Genomic DNA, 12,720 nt, shown 5'->3' with positions numbered 1-12,720 from the left:
ATTTTCTGTATTAATCAGGAGTATGATCATAGAACTGGATCATAGAATCCCTCCGGTGCAGAAGGAGGTAATTTAACCCTAGGTATTTAACTTATTAGTCCCCCTGAAAACCACGCAGACACGGGGAGAATGTGCAAACTTCACACAAGACAGTGGAACGAGGCCAGAATTGTACTTGGGTCCCTGGCGCTGTGAGGCAACAGTGCTAACCACTGTGCCACCTTGCTGCTGTTGTGAGTGCCGTTAGCAGAGGACAGTCTGTGGAATTTACTGTGAAGGGTAGTGCAGCTACTCTGAGTGATTCATTGCGGGTGCAGTAAGTTTCTGGGATGGGTTGAGACTCTGTGAACTCAAGTTTTTTATTGTTAGAAAGCGCACCGCTGCCACCTGCTGACAGAATCTCGGTACTGCAGCAAAGAATTCCCCAATGAAAACGGCCCAAGAAGTGGGGAAGTTTCACAGACACGATCGGGCGATTGCATTTTTTCTGTCCTAAACTCAACCATCTTCAGTTACTTCATCAATGACCTTCCATCCATCGTTGGGTCAGAAATGAAGATGTTTGCTGATAATTACACAGTGTTCAGCACCATTCACAACTCCCCAATGACCAGTCAGCGGGGAAGATCTCCCAATTTTGGTACAAATCCCTAAATGTCAGTGCGAGGGTCTCTGATGGGTTGTCTGGGCAGAATCTGCCTTTGCCACTTTTGAAGACTCGGTGAATGCCAGGTAGTTGCTTTTGATTTAATCTTGTTTGACTTTTCCACCGCTGTTTGATATAACCGAGTGGTTTTCTGGGCCATTTCAGAGTAAACTTCAGTTCTCTGGACTTGGACCTGGTGAGGACGGCAGATTTCCTTCCTTGGAGAACAGCCTTATTCGCTCATTGTCGTTATTACAGAGACTAGCTCTTTATTCCAGATTTATTTCATAAATTGATTTCAATTCTCTGGCTGTGGTATTTGAACTCGAGAGCAATAATCACGGCCTCTGGATTTCCACTGCAGGAACATTACTGTCATTGCTGATAAGACTTCTCGTTCAAGACTCCACAACTCAGGGAAACATCCTCCAAGCGTCAGCCCTTTGCAGTCCATGAGAATGTTATATTTCAATGAGATCACGTCTGATTTTTCTAAACTCTGTGTAACATGGACAGAATCTACTCATTCCTTCTCATCGAACACTCCCCAGAAATCCACCTGCAGAACTTTAGTGGCACTGTCTCTAAGGCAGTGACCTTTTCCTTCAGATAACGCCTTCAAGACTGTACACAAATCTCCAGGGTGGCCTCAGCAAAGTTGTTTAACGTTGCTGACAGTATATTTTATTCTTAGACTCGCAAAATTCTCAGATAGAAGTAAGACATGAGTTAACAGTGAACTCATTAAATGAGAATAAAATATACAAAGGCGTAAGTTAGATATATGTTCCAGGGTGAACGATGCATTGACTAAACTCCCCTCTCCGTTTTATTCTTTGTCTTGTCTAAGGAGATACCCGGAGGTGAGCGTCAAACAATTCGCTTCGCAGAGCGAATTTCAGCTGAAAATTCATCAGAAGAAGCGACACTCGGAGTGTAGCAGATTGGAGTTGATTTTCCCAATCCAAAATGTCCACATAGAAATTGTGGAAATGCCGGTATTCGACTGGGGTAAAGCACAGTAAGAAGTCTCACTACACCAGGTTAAAGTCCAAAAGACTTATTTCGCAGCACTGTCCCTGATGAAGTCTGGGAGACTGTTCACAAACAGGGCATATAAAGACACAGACTCAATTTACAAGGTAATGGTTAGAATGCGAGTCTTTACAGGTAATCAAGTCTTAAAGGTACAGACACTGTGAGTAGAGAAGGGGTTAAGCACAGGTGTAAAGAGATGCGTATTGTCTCCAGCCAGGGCTTTTAGTGCGATTTTGCAAGCCCAGACAAGTCGTGAGGGTTACAGATAGCGCGACATGAACCCAAGAGGGCACATGAAGACGCCTCAACCAGGATCTTGGGTTCATGTCGTACTATCTGTAACGCCCCGACTTGCCTGGGCTTATAATATTTCACTAACTGGCCCGTACGGGCATTGAACCCGCGACCTTGGTGTTATTAGCACCACGCTCGAATCAACTGAGCTAACCAGCCGCACATGAGCGAATGTCCACGGAAGGTTATCGGGGCAGCACGGTAGCATAATGGTTAGCACTGCTGGGTAGGGTTGTGGTCGGTGCAGACTGGATGGGCTGAAGGGCCTCTTTCTGCACTGTAGGGTTAAAGAAAAACACTTATCAGAAACATAGTGTGATTTCTATATGTGTGTTGCCTGATGTTGTTGTTGCTGTTCTTGTTTTTTTTCATACTGTGACTGTGTTTTCACTGTCTGGCAATGAAGATAAATAAATAAATGCCTCATGATCGAATTGAATGGTAGAACAGAGTCAACGTGCCATGAGCAATGTCTGTTCTTAATTGCTGTGTTCTGGTGACTGGAAGAGACGGATCGATGGATACTGAGGGAAATAAGGGTGGAAATTGCAGTGGCAATGGAAGCAATTTCTAACCCAGCTCGTTATATGGGTGGTGCCAAATGAGTGGAGAATTGCAAACGGTAAAGACACCTCTTCAGAAATGGCTGTAAGAATCAGTCCAATCAGTTTAATATCAGTTTAATTGTTGGGCCGAAGGACCTGTTTCCTCTGCTGTGTTGTTCTTTGTTGTTCAATGTGTAATATTCTCCAAATAATAACCGGAGGGAGGAAAAAAACCACCTGTGCTAATGCACAATAATTAAGGAAAGCCCCTCAGTAATCCCATAGTTAATGAACTTGATCGAGATTTTCATGCCGGTAATGGAAAAGGCGAGGATTCAAATCCCAGTCCTGACAGTGTTTGGGGGAGGCAGTGGCAGTGGACAAGTAATCCAGAGATCCTGGGTAATACTCTGGGAAGCTGGGTTCAAAACCCAAAAGGACAGATGGTGAAATTTTAATTCAAGACAAACCTGGAATTAATTATCCATTTTTATAAAACCCCAAGCAGTTTACTAATGTCCTTTAGGGAACAAAATCTGCAGGAGGAGTGTATTTGAATCAGCAAGTCCAGAGGTAACAAAAACATGGATGAGGGTTTAAGGTACAGTTGAGATCAGGTATTATCAACAATGTGTGAAGTTACACAGCTGGAAACAGGTGGCCTTGGTGCAGGAACAGATGTGTGGTCAGAATCTCATTTCCAGGTGTAATGATGTGCCAAGGTTATATGGGTTTGTTTCAGCCTCGACAGTGACCAGGGAGAGTGATGGAGTCATTGACTGGGAATGGAATTTGTGGTGGGACCTTTGGCCTTCCAGATGTTTAATGGGGAATTATCTGCTTATCGAGTACAAGCTGCTGGATAAGCAATCTAACAATTTAATAAGAGAGATTGGTTCTGAGAGTTGACGGTGAGCTGGATTATCAGCTTACGTGTGAAAACTAACACTGATCTTCAGATTATGTCACCGAGAGGTGAGGTCTAGAAATAGGAGGGAGCCAAGGATAAATCCTTCAAAGATTCGGGAGGTAACAACACAGGAGGGAGAAGAGTGACCATTGCGGGTGATATTGTGCCACTGACCAGAAAGATAAGAATGGAACGAGGCGAGTGCAGTCTTCCCCAGCTGGACAACCATAGAGTATAGAACATTACAGCGCAGTACAGGCCCTTCGGCCCTCGATGTTGCGCCGACCAGTGGAACCAATCTAATGACATCAGAACATAAGAAATAGGAGCAGGAGTAGGCCATCTGGCCCTTCGAGCCTGCCCCGCCATTCAATAAGATCATGGCTGATCTGTCGTGGCTCAGTTCCACATTCCCGCCCTCTCCCCATAACCCTTAATCCCCTCTCTTATCAAAAACCCATCAACCCGCTTCTTAAAAATATTTAGCGAGGCAGCCTCCGCCACTTCAACGGGCAGAGAATTCCAGAGATTCACCACCCTTTGAGTGAAGAAATTCTTCCTCAACTCCGTTCTAAACTGCCCCCCCCCCTTTATCTTGAGGCTGTGCCCCCTAGTCCTACTGTCCTTTCTGAGCGGGAAGAGTCTCTCCACCTCTATCCTATCCATCCCATTCATCATCTTATACGTCTCAATGAGATCTCCCCTCATTCTTCTAAACTCTAACGAGTACAAGCCTAGTTTATTCAGCCTCTCCTCATAGCTCAACCCCCTCAACTCCGGCATCAGCCTAGTAAACCTCCTCTGCACTCCCTCCAAGGCCAAAATATCCTTGCGTAAGTACGGCGCCCAAAACTGCACACAGTACTCCAGCTGCGGCCTCACCAATGCCCTATATAGCCGCAGCAAGACCTCCCTACTTTTATATTCAATCCCCCTCGCGATGAAGGCCAGCATCCCATTCGCCTTCCTGACCACCTGCTGCACCTGCAAGCTGGGTTTTTGCGACTCATGCACGAGGACCCCGAGGTCCCTCTGCACCGTCGCCTGCTGCAGTTTTTCACCGCGTAAGTAATAATCCTTCCTACCATTATCCTACCAAAGTGGACCACCTCGCACTTGCCAACATTAAATTCCATTTGCCAGTTCCTGGCCCATTCGCCCAGCCTATCTAGATCCTTCCGCAGACTCTCCACACCCTCCGCGCAATTTGCCGTTCCACCAATCTTGGTGTCATCAGCAAATTTCGACACCATACACTCGGTTCCCTCCTCCGGATCATCTATATAAATGGTAAATAGCTGAGGCCCCAGCACCGACCCCTGGGGTACTCCACTAGTCACCAACCGCCAATCCGCATAGCACCCATTGAGCCCCACTCTCTGCCTCCTATTTGACAACCAATCCTCTATCCACGCTAACACCCTACCCCCAACTCCATGCCCCCTGACCTTCTGCAATAACCTCTTGTGAGGTACCTTGTCAAACGCCTTCTGAAAATCCAGAAAGACCACATCCACCGGCTCTCCTCTATGACCCTCTAACTTAAACTATTCCAATGTTATCCATATGCCTGTCCACTGACCATTTGAACGCCCTTAAAGTTGGCGAGTCCATAACTGCTGCAAGCAGGGCATTCCACGCCCTTACTACCCTCTGAGTAAAGAACCTACATCTGACATCCGTCCTATAATTATCACCCCTCAGTTTAAAGCTATGTCCCCTCGTGTTAGCCATCACCATCCGAGGAAAAAGGCTCTCACTGTCCACCCTATCTAATCCTCTGATCATCTTGTATGCCTCAATCAGGTCACCTCTTCACCTTCTCTCCAATGAAAACAAGGTCAAGTCCCTCAGCCTCTCCTCATAAGACCTTCCCACCATACCAAGCAACATCCTGGTAAACTTCCTCTGCACCCTTCCCAATGTCTCCGCATCCTTCTTATAATGCGGCGACGAGAACTGTACACAATACTCCAAGTGCGGCCGCACCAGAGTTTTGTACAGTTGTAACATGACCTCACGGCTCCGAAATTCAATCCCTCTACGAATAAAAGCTAACACACCGTACGCCTTCTTAACAACCTTATCAACCTGTGTACCAACTTTTAGGGGTCTATGCACATGGTCACCGAGATCTCTCTGCTCGTCGACACTACCAAGAGTCCTTCCATTCGCCCTATATTCTGTACTCCTGTTACTCTTACCAAAGTGAATCACCTCACACTTTTCCGCATTGGTCTTCTACACTTTGCTCAATCTGTTCTTCACAACAATCCTTGAACTGATGTGATGGGAATTTCTTTCGCTGAGAGAAGCTACAATCCCAACATTGAACATCCTGTTGAATATTCAGTGTCTAAGACAAAGAGGATCGCATTTCCCCTTGAATCTGCTGTGTTTTTCTTCAATGTTCCATTCGAATGACAGCCTGAAAGGATAGCTAGTTAACAGAAGTTTATCCGCTGATATATAGGTGAAGTAACCAGCGGCTCGTTGGTCTAGTGGTATGATTCTCGCTTCGGGGATTTCGCTGTATGAATTTGCGAGAGGTCCCGGGTTCAAATCCCGGACGAGCCCTCACTTGCTGCCAGTTTTGATTCTAAATGTTGGTTGTTTATTTGGAAAAAAAAACACGTTGCGTTTCAGATGGCGGGATTTACATGTCTCCAGATCAGGTTTGAAATCCAGCAACACATCGCAACAATTTTCTCAATGTTGCAAACCAAAAGTTTTCAAGAATGTTCACCCACAGAACCAGACTGTAAACTTATCCCAATGAATCAATCAGGGCTGTCCACTGCTTGTCGCGTCAGGGATTCTTGCATCGTGTGTTCAGTTGTATTATGGTCAGAAAGAAATTGCAGTCTGACAGTGTTGGGGGGGGGGGAGAAATGTGGTGGGGGGGCGGGGGTTGTAGTGGGGGGGTGGTGGGAGGCGGGGGGGTGTGGTGGGGGGCGGGGGTGGTGGGGGTGGGCGGGAGGTGGGGGTCACAGTTTGGTTTTGAATCGATTATATTTTAACTATGTCCCAGGCGTTTCACTGAACAGGAATTGAATCTTTGTGAAACTGTTCGGTATTCCACTCCAGAGGTAATTAACTCAATGAAGAGGGGGTTTGGAGAGGCTGTCCGTAGTTGATTAGACACTAGGACTGGGTGATATGCATCTAAGGATTCTGAAAGACATGATCAGTGTAATTGCGAAGAGACTGGAAATAACTTTCCAACTTCCGAGTTATTAAGGTAACAATGTTTTTTGAACAAACTGTCTTGAGTATTTTGAAGTGGTGACAGAGAGTGTTGATAAAGGTAATACTGTTCATGCGGTTTACATAAACTTCCAAAAGCACGGAAATTTTTAATCAGGCAGGTTAAAGTAAATGCATCAAAATGTGAATTGATTCGTTTTGAAGGAAGAACCCAGGTCCAAAACATAAACTACATGGTACAGTTCTAAAGAGGCAAATATGTACATATATCTTCCAAGTTGACAGGATGATCACAGAGGTTTACAGCATGAAAATAGGCCCCTCAGCCCAACTTGTCCTTTTTTATCCACTAAGCTAGTCCCAATTGCCCGCGTTTGGCCCATATCCCTCGATAGTCACCTTACCCATGTAACTGTCCAAACGCTTTTAAAAAATAAAGTTATACTCACTTCTACTACTACCTCTGGCAGCTTGTTCCAGACAATCACCATCCGTAAAAAATAAAAATGCCCCTCTGCACCCGTTTGTACCTCTCCCCTCTCAGCTTAAACGTATGCCCTCCAGTTTCAGACTCCCCTACAATTTCGAGAAGATATGGACTATCTCGCTGATCAATGACCCTTATTATTTTGTAGACCTCAGGAAGATCACCCCTAAGTCCAGAGAAAAATTCCTTGCCTATCCAGTCTCTTCTTGTAACTCAAACCATCAAGTCTTGTTAGCATTCTAGTCAATCTTTTCTGCACTCTTTCTAGTTGAATAATATCCTTTCTCTAATAGGGTGACCAGAACTGTACACAAGATGGTGAGGAGAGTGATCATAACAAATCAGACAGTGCCCTGTGTCTTTTTTTTATCAATGGGGTATGGAGTACAAAATAACCGAGGCTATGTTAAACCTGCATTTGAATTGGGTTCAGTTTCAAGTGGATATTGGTTCCATTTTCTGCAGAACAAATTATAAAAACATTATAAAAGATTTCAGAAGGTGGCAGAAATGTTTCACCAGAATAGTTCAATTGATGAAGAATTTTATTTATTGAGAATGGTTTGACACACTGTGACTGATCTACTTGGAGAAGAGAAGGTTCTGAGGAGATTTGGCAAAAATATGCAAATCCTCGTGGCCTGGTCAGATGATTGATAGAAGTTTGTTCTCATTGTTGGCAGGATCGAGAAGCAGAGGGCAGATATTACAAAGAACAAAGAACAACATAAGAACATAATAAGAACATAAGAACATAAGAAATAGGAGCAGGGGTAGGCCATCTAGCCCTTCGAGCCTGCCCCACCATTCAATAAGATCATGGCTGATCTGTCGTGGCTCAGTTCCACATTCCCGCCCTCTCCCCATAACCCTTAATCCCCTTGCTTATCAAAAACCCATCAACCCGCGTCTTAAAATTATTTAATGAGGCAGCCTCCACCACTTCAACGGGCAGAGAATTCCAGAGATTCACCACCCTTTGAGTGAAAAGTTCCTCCTCAAACCCATTCTAAACCGTGCCCCCCCCCCTTTATCTTGAGGCTGTGCCCCCTAATCCTACTGTCCTTTCTGAGCGGGAAGAGTCTCTCCACCTCTATCCTATCCATCCCATTCATCATCTTATATGCCTCAATGAGATCTCCCCTCATTCTTCTAAACTCTAACGAGTACAAGCCTAGTTTATTCAGCCTCTCCTCATAGCTCAACCCCCTCAACTCTGGTATCAGCCTAGTAAACCTCCTCTGCACTCCCTCCAAGGCCAAAATATCCTTGCGTAAGTACAGCGCCCAAAACTGCACACAGTGCTCCAGCTGCGGCCTCACCAATGCCCTATACAGCTGCAGCAAGACCTCCCTACTTTTATATTCAATCCCCCTCGCTATGAAGGCCAGCATCCCATTCGCCTTCCTGACCACCTGCTGTACCTGCAGGCTGGGTTTTTGCGACTCATGCACAAGGACCCCGAGGTCCCTCTGCACCGTCGCCTGCTGCAGTTTTTCGCCACGTATTTAATAGTCCTTCCTACCAATATTCCTACCAAAGTGAAGACAGCACAGGAAACAGGCCCTTCGACCCAAAGAGCCTGCGCCGCCATTTTAACATTATGAGTCTCCTCTCCACCCATGACCCTTGTATTGGAGGTAATCGCCAAAAGAACCAACAGCAGCATAAAGGAAATGCTGCCTCAGAGAGGGGTCATGGCATGTTCACTCGAATTCGATTATTATTCCAAAAATAAAACATGCAGGTTAATACCCAATTATATAATTTTTTGTATTCATTTATGCGCGTCACTGGCTGGCCAGCATTTATTGCCCAATCAAAGTTGCCCGAGTGTAGTTGAGAGTCAACCACATTGCTGTTGCTCTGGAGTCACACGGAGGCCAAACCGGAAAGGAGGTGAAATTTCGTTGCACAAAGGGCTTTGGTGAACCAGATGGTTATGCCGGTAATTGACAATGAATGAAAGCATAAATCTGTTCTTCATTCCTGATATTTTGTATTGAATTCAAATTCCACCAGCTGCCGTGTTGGGATTCGTGCTCGGGTCCCCGGAGACCCGTCCTCTGAGGGACGGCTCAGAGTCAACCACATTGCTGTTGAACCGGAATATCATATAGGCCGGATTGGGTAAGAATTCCGTCTGTAAAAAAAAACAGTTAATCAGCTGTTTTTTTTCTAGACAATCGACTCAAGATTATTAATTCCAGGCATTTTTATTGATCCCGAATTTCAGCATCTGCCGTGTGGTGGATGTGTGAGGATGCATGTGAGTGTGTGTGTAAGAGAGAGATGAAGTCATTTTCAGTCTGTTTGTGATTGTGGATGATTCCCTTCTATTCCCTCACAAACACAGTGATCCCCTTGCACCTCTGAACTCTAATTGCAAAAAACACTTGTACCCCTGTGACCCTGGGAGTGGGGGGTGGGGGGGGGGGGTGTGGCAGTAGTGGGTGGGTGATGTTTGAAGCCAAGGCGTCAGGATGCTGAGTGTGAAACAGTCGATTTTAAAGAATGCGTGTCGGAAACTGAAGAGTGAACTTGTCTGTTAGAAGATCACAGAAAAGCTGTGCCTGGATCTGAGCACTGGAGACAAGTTTTGTGTTGTCAGTAAATGAACTCCTGTAATGAAGACACAAAATCAGAAACAGAAAATCCTGCAAATATTCAGCAGCCCCGGAAGCAGCTGTGGAGAGATATTCCTGTCGCCAGGATGTAACTCTCCAATTGGATACTTCACATTGCTCAGATCTGACACTCTCAACACCTTCCTGTAAGGAACAGGAAGGGCGGGAATTGGGTCTTTGTTGATTTGAGCAAACAGAGCAATGCAGCAATGAGAAGCTCCTCACCCCCCGGCGGCTTGGGGAAGGATGGGTCAGAGAGACAGGACTCTGGCTGGGATTCAAAAATGGAAAAAAAAGCATCGAGTTTTTATTGTAATGACATGAAGATGGAATTCAAATCGAATTGTGCAGATTCAGGAATTTATTCTGGAAGTCAGGATGGCCGAGCGGTCTAAGGCGCTGCGTTTAGGTCGCAGTCTCCTCTGGAGGCGTGGGTTCAAATCCCACCCCTGACTTTGTTTTTTTTCCCTCCCAGTTCCAGACACAATCCACACCCGCGAAATATCTCCCCCGGAATGACAATGGTTGCAGGGGCTCGGGAACAGCGACCTCCGGCAAGTTCCATTCCCAGACACATCCCATCCTGTCTCTGAAATATATCACCGTTTCTCCGGCTGGCTGACAATCCTGGAACTCCTTCCCGAAAAGCAATGTATCAGTACAGACACCACATGGACCGCAGTGGCTCAGGAATGAATTCCCTGAAAAAATTCTCGAAAATAATTAATTTTGGGCAACAAATGCTTTCCGGGCCCGCGACACACATTTCCCGTACAAATGAATATCTAAAGAAATCACCTGGTGTCACAGGAGAAGCTCATCTGACTTCAGAGCAGAAATCTGTGTGAATCACAACCTGAACACTCCTACTTTTAGACCAGATGTGTGTCTGAATACAGTAAATGGAACCAACTCATGATAAATCGTTTAATGTTTAGCCGAGGAGTTCTGCTGAGTGATGTGTGTGATTCCCTCTGATATACAATGTCGGGGAAAGGCAGATTTGAAAGGTTTACAGAGAAATCGGTGCAGTCCCGATTGGCCACTGGAGGGGTTCTGTACTTTTTGACTTATGATTTTATGCCCAAGCCGTTACATCTGTGGAGAGAGAAACAGGTGGGTCTAGTGAAAGGTCAGGATTTGAAATGTGAGCTATCTCTATTTTCACAGATACTCCCACATCTGAAACTTATTTCCCACATTCCATGCCAGCTGTGACTCTCACCAACGTTTACTGATGCATCATGGAAGCATAATTCCTGGTTCTATCAAGGCTTGGTGTGGATCCTGCTCTGCCCAGTACCGCAAGGAGCTACAAAATGTTGTGAATGTAATCCATCACGCAAACCAGCCTCCAATCAGTTGAGTCTGTCTGTACTTCCCGTTGCCTCGGCAAAGAGCCAACATAATTAAGGAACCCACGCAGCCTGGAGAGAGTCTCTTCCAGTTTCCTCCGTCCGGAAAAAGATACTAAAGCCAGAGGTCACGTACCAACCGAATTCAAGAATAGTTTATTCCCTGCTACTGTCAGAAGTTTGATTGGACTTACCTTGCATTAAGTTGATCATTCTGTACACTCTGTGATTGTAACACTACATTCTGCCCTCTCTCGTTTCCTTCTCTATGAATGGTAAGCTTTGTCTGTGGAGCGCGCAAAAAACAATAATTTTCACTGTATGCTAATACATGTGACAATAATAAATCAAATCAAACAACTGATCAGATCACATCAGACTCTGGCGAATGCCTTGTTTCTGTGCTGCAGGGATACATGGTTCTATGTTACAGACACGCTTGGAAATCTGTTTGGTTTTTGAATCCGTGGCCGACCCATGGACAGTAGAGATTTCATTGAGCTTCTTAAAATTAGCATCGGAGACACAGAATAATTAACCTTCAACTTCATGAGTTCAGAAACGGTTTGGAAACTTGGTTCATTTTCCAGTGGCTCACAGAGATTTGCCTCAATAAGATTTTAACCGAGGCAGCTTTTATCAAATACATCTATATCAAACAACACAAGATGGTAATAGCCACAGAATGTTTTTCCATGTTTATGTGAGATTGGGGATGATAGCTTATGTTTTTGCTCAATCTGCACCTGTACCTCGGGCAATAAAAATACAATATAATTAAATAAAAGCATCTCCGCTGTGAAGCACTTTGAAACTTCCAGCGGTTTGGGGGAAAAAAAGCGCATTTCTTGACAAAATAAAAACAAAATACTGCCGATGCTGGAATCTGAAACAACAAACGAAAATACTGGGGAAAAAAACTCAGCGGATCACACATCATCTGTGGAGAGAGACCAGCTGAGATTGTCCAGCATGTTCAGACTTGAAGACACCCCGTCTTTCCTCCAAAATTAAAAAGAACATGCGGTTTGATATGAACGGCAATCGCACCTTTCTGTCTCTACCTGATTTGTGTTTTTTTTCTTCATGCATCCATCTCATTCTCTATCCTGCTAATCCAAAAGTCTTAATTAATTAGTTGAAGCCGCTGTTTGCTGCATTAAATGGTTCTCCGTATTGGGGAAAACAACGGATCTCGTCAGAACTGAGTTGTTGCTCCGGAAGTGTAAGTAAAAAGTGTACAATGCGTATGAGCGTTTCCAATATCAGGTCCTCGTTAGTATAGTGGTTAGTATCCCCGCCTGTCACGCGGGAGACCGGGGTTCAATTCCCCGACGGGGAGTTGATTGGGATTTTATTATGTCAATTTGTACTCGTGTTGTTCTCTAACACTGAAAACAGAAACAAAGACTGTCAAGGAATGAAACTTGCAAAAATGCAAAAACTGCATAAATACATTTGTACCGACAGTTTTCATGACCTCAGATCAACATTCGTTCAATTCATCAGCATTTTCTCTCACCTTTGACGTGGCGTTGACACGGAGTCAACACGTAGAATATTACCCTGATATTAGCACAATGTCAATAAATGCTGTGCGACCTGATTGAG

At 45.0% G+C, this 12,720-nt stretch overlaps 3 non-coding genes across 3 annotated transcripts; all 3 read left to right on the top strand.

The window, feature by feature from the left end:
- The first annotated feature begins 5,920 nt into the window (after positions 1-5,920).
- Positions 5,921-6,010, top strand: trnap-cgg (transfer RNA proline (anticodon CGG)). Its single transcript is given in 2 exon segments — positions 5,921-5,956; positions 5,975-6,010. It is a non-coding gene; the product is annotated as a tRNA-Pro (tRNA).
- A 4,116-nt stretch (positions 6,011-10,126) lies between these two features.
- On the top strand, positions 10,127-10,209 carry trnal-uag (transfer RNA leucine (anticodon UAG)). Its single transcript has one exon. It is a non-coding gene; the product is annotated as a tRNA-Leu (tRNA).
- Positions 10,210-12,379: 2,170 nt separating this feature from the next.
- trnad-guc (transfer RNA aspartic acid (anticodon GUC)) lies at positions 12,380-12,451 on the top strand. Its single transcript has one exon. It is a non-coding gene; the product is annotated as a tRNA-Asp (tRNA).
- Positions 12,452-12,720: the final 269 nt, after the last annotated feature.

The sequence above is a fragment of the Carcharhinus amblyrhynchos genome, unplaced genomic scaffold, assembly GCF_965287045.1.
Source record: "Carcharhinus amblyrhynchos unplaced genomic scaffold, sCarAmb.v2.hapA scaffold_42, whole genome shotgun sequence".
NCBI classification, from domain to species: domain Eukaryota; kingdom Metazoa; phylum Chordata; class Chondrichthyes; order Carcharhiniformes; family Carcharhinidae; genus Carcharhinus; species Carcharhinus amblyrhynchos.
The sequence above is the reverse complement of the archived record's forward strand: the minus strand, read 5'-3'. Positions and strand labels throughout refer to the sequence as shown.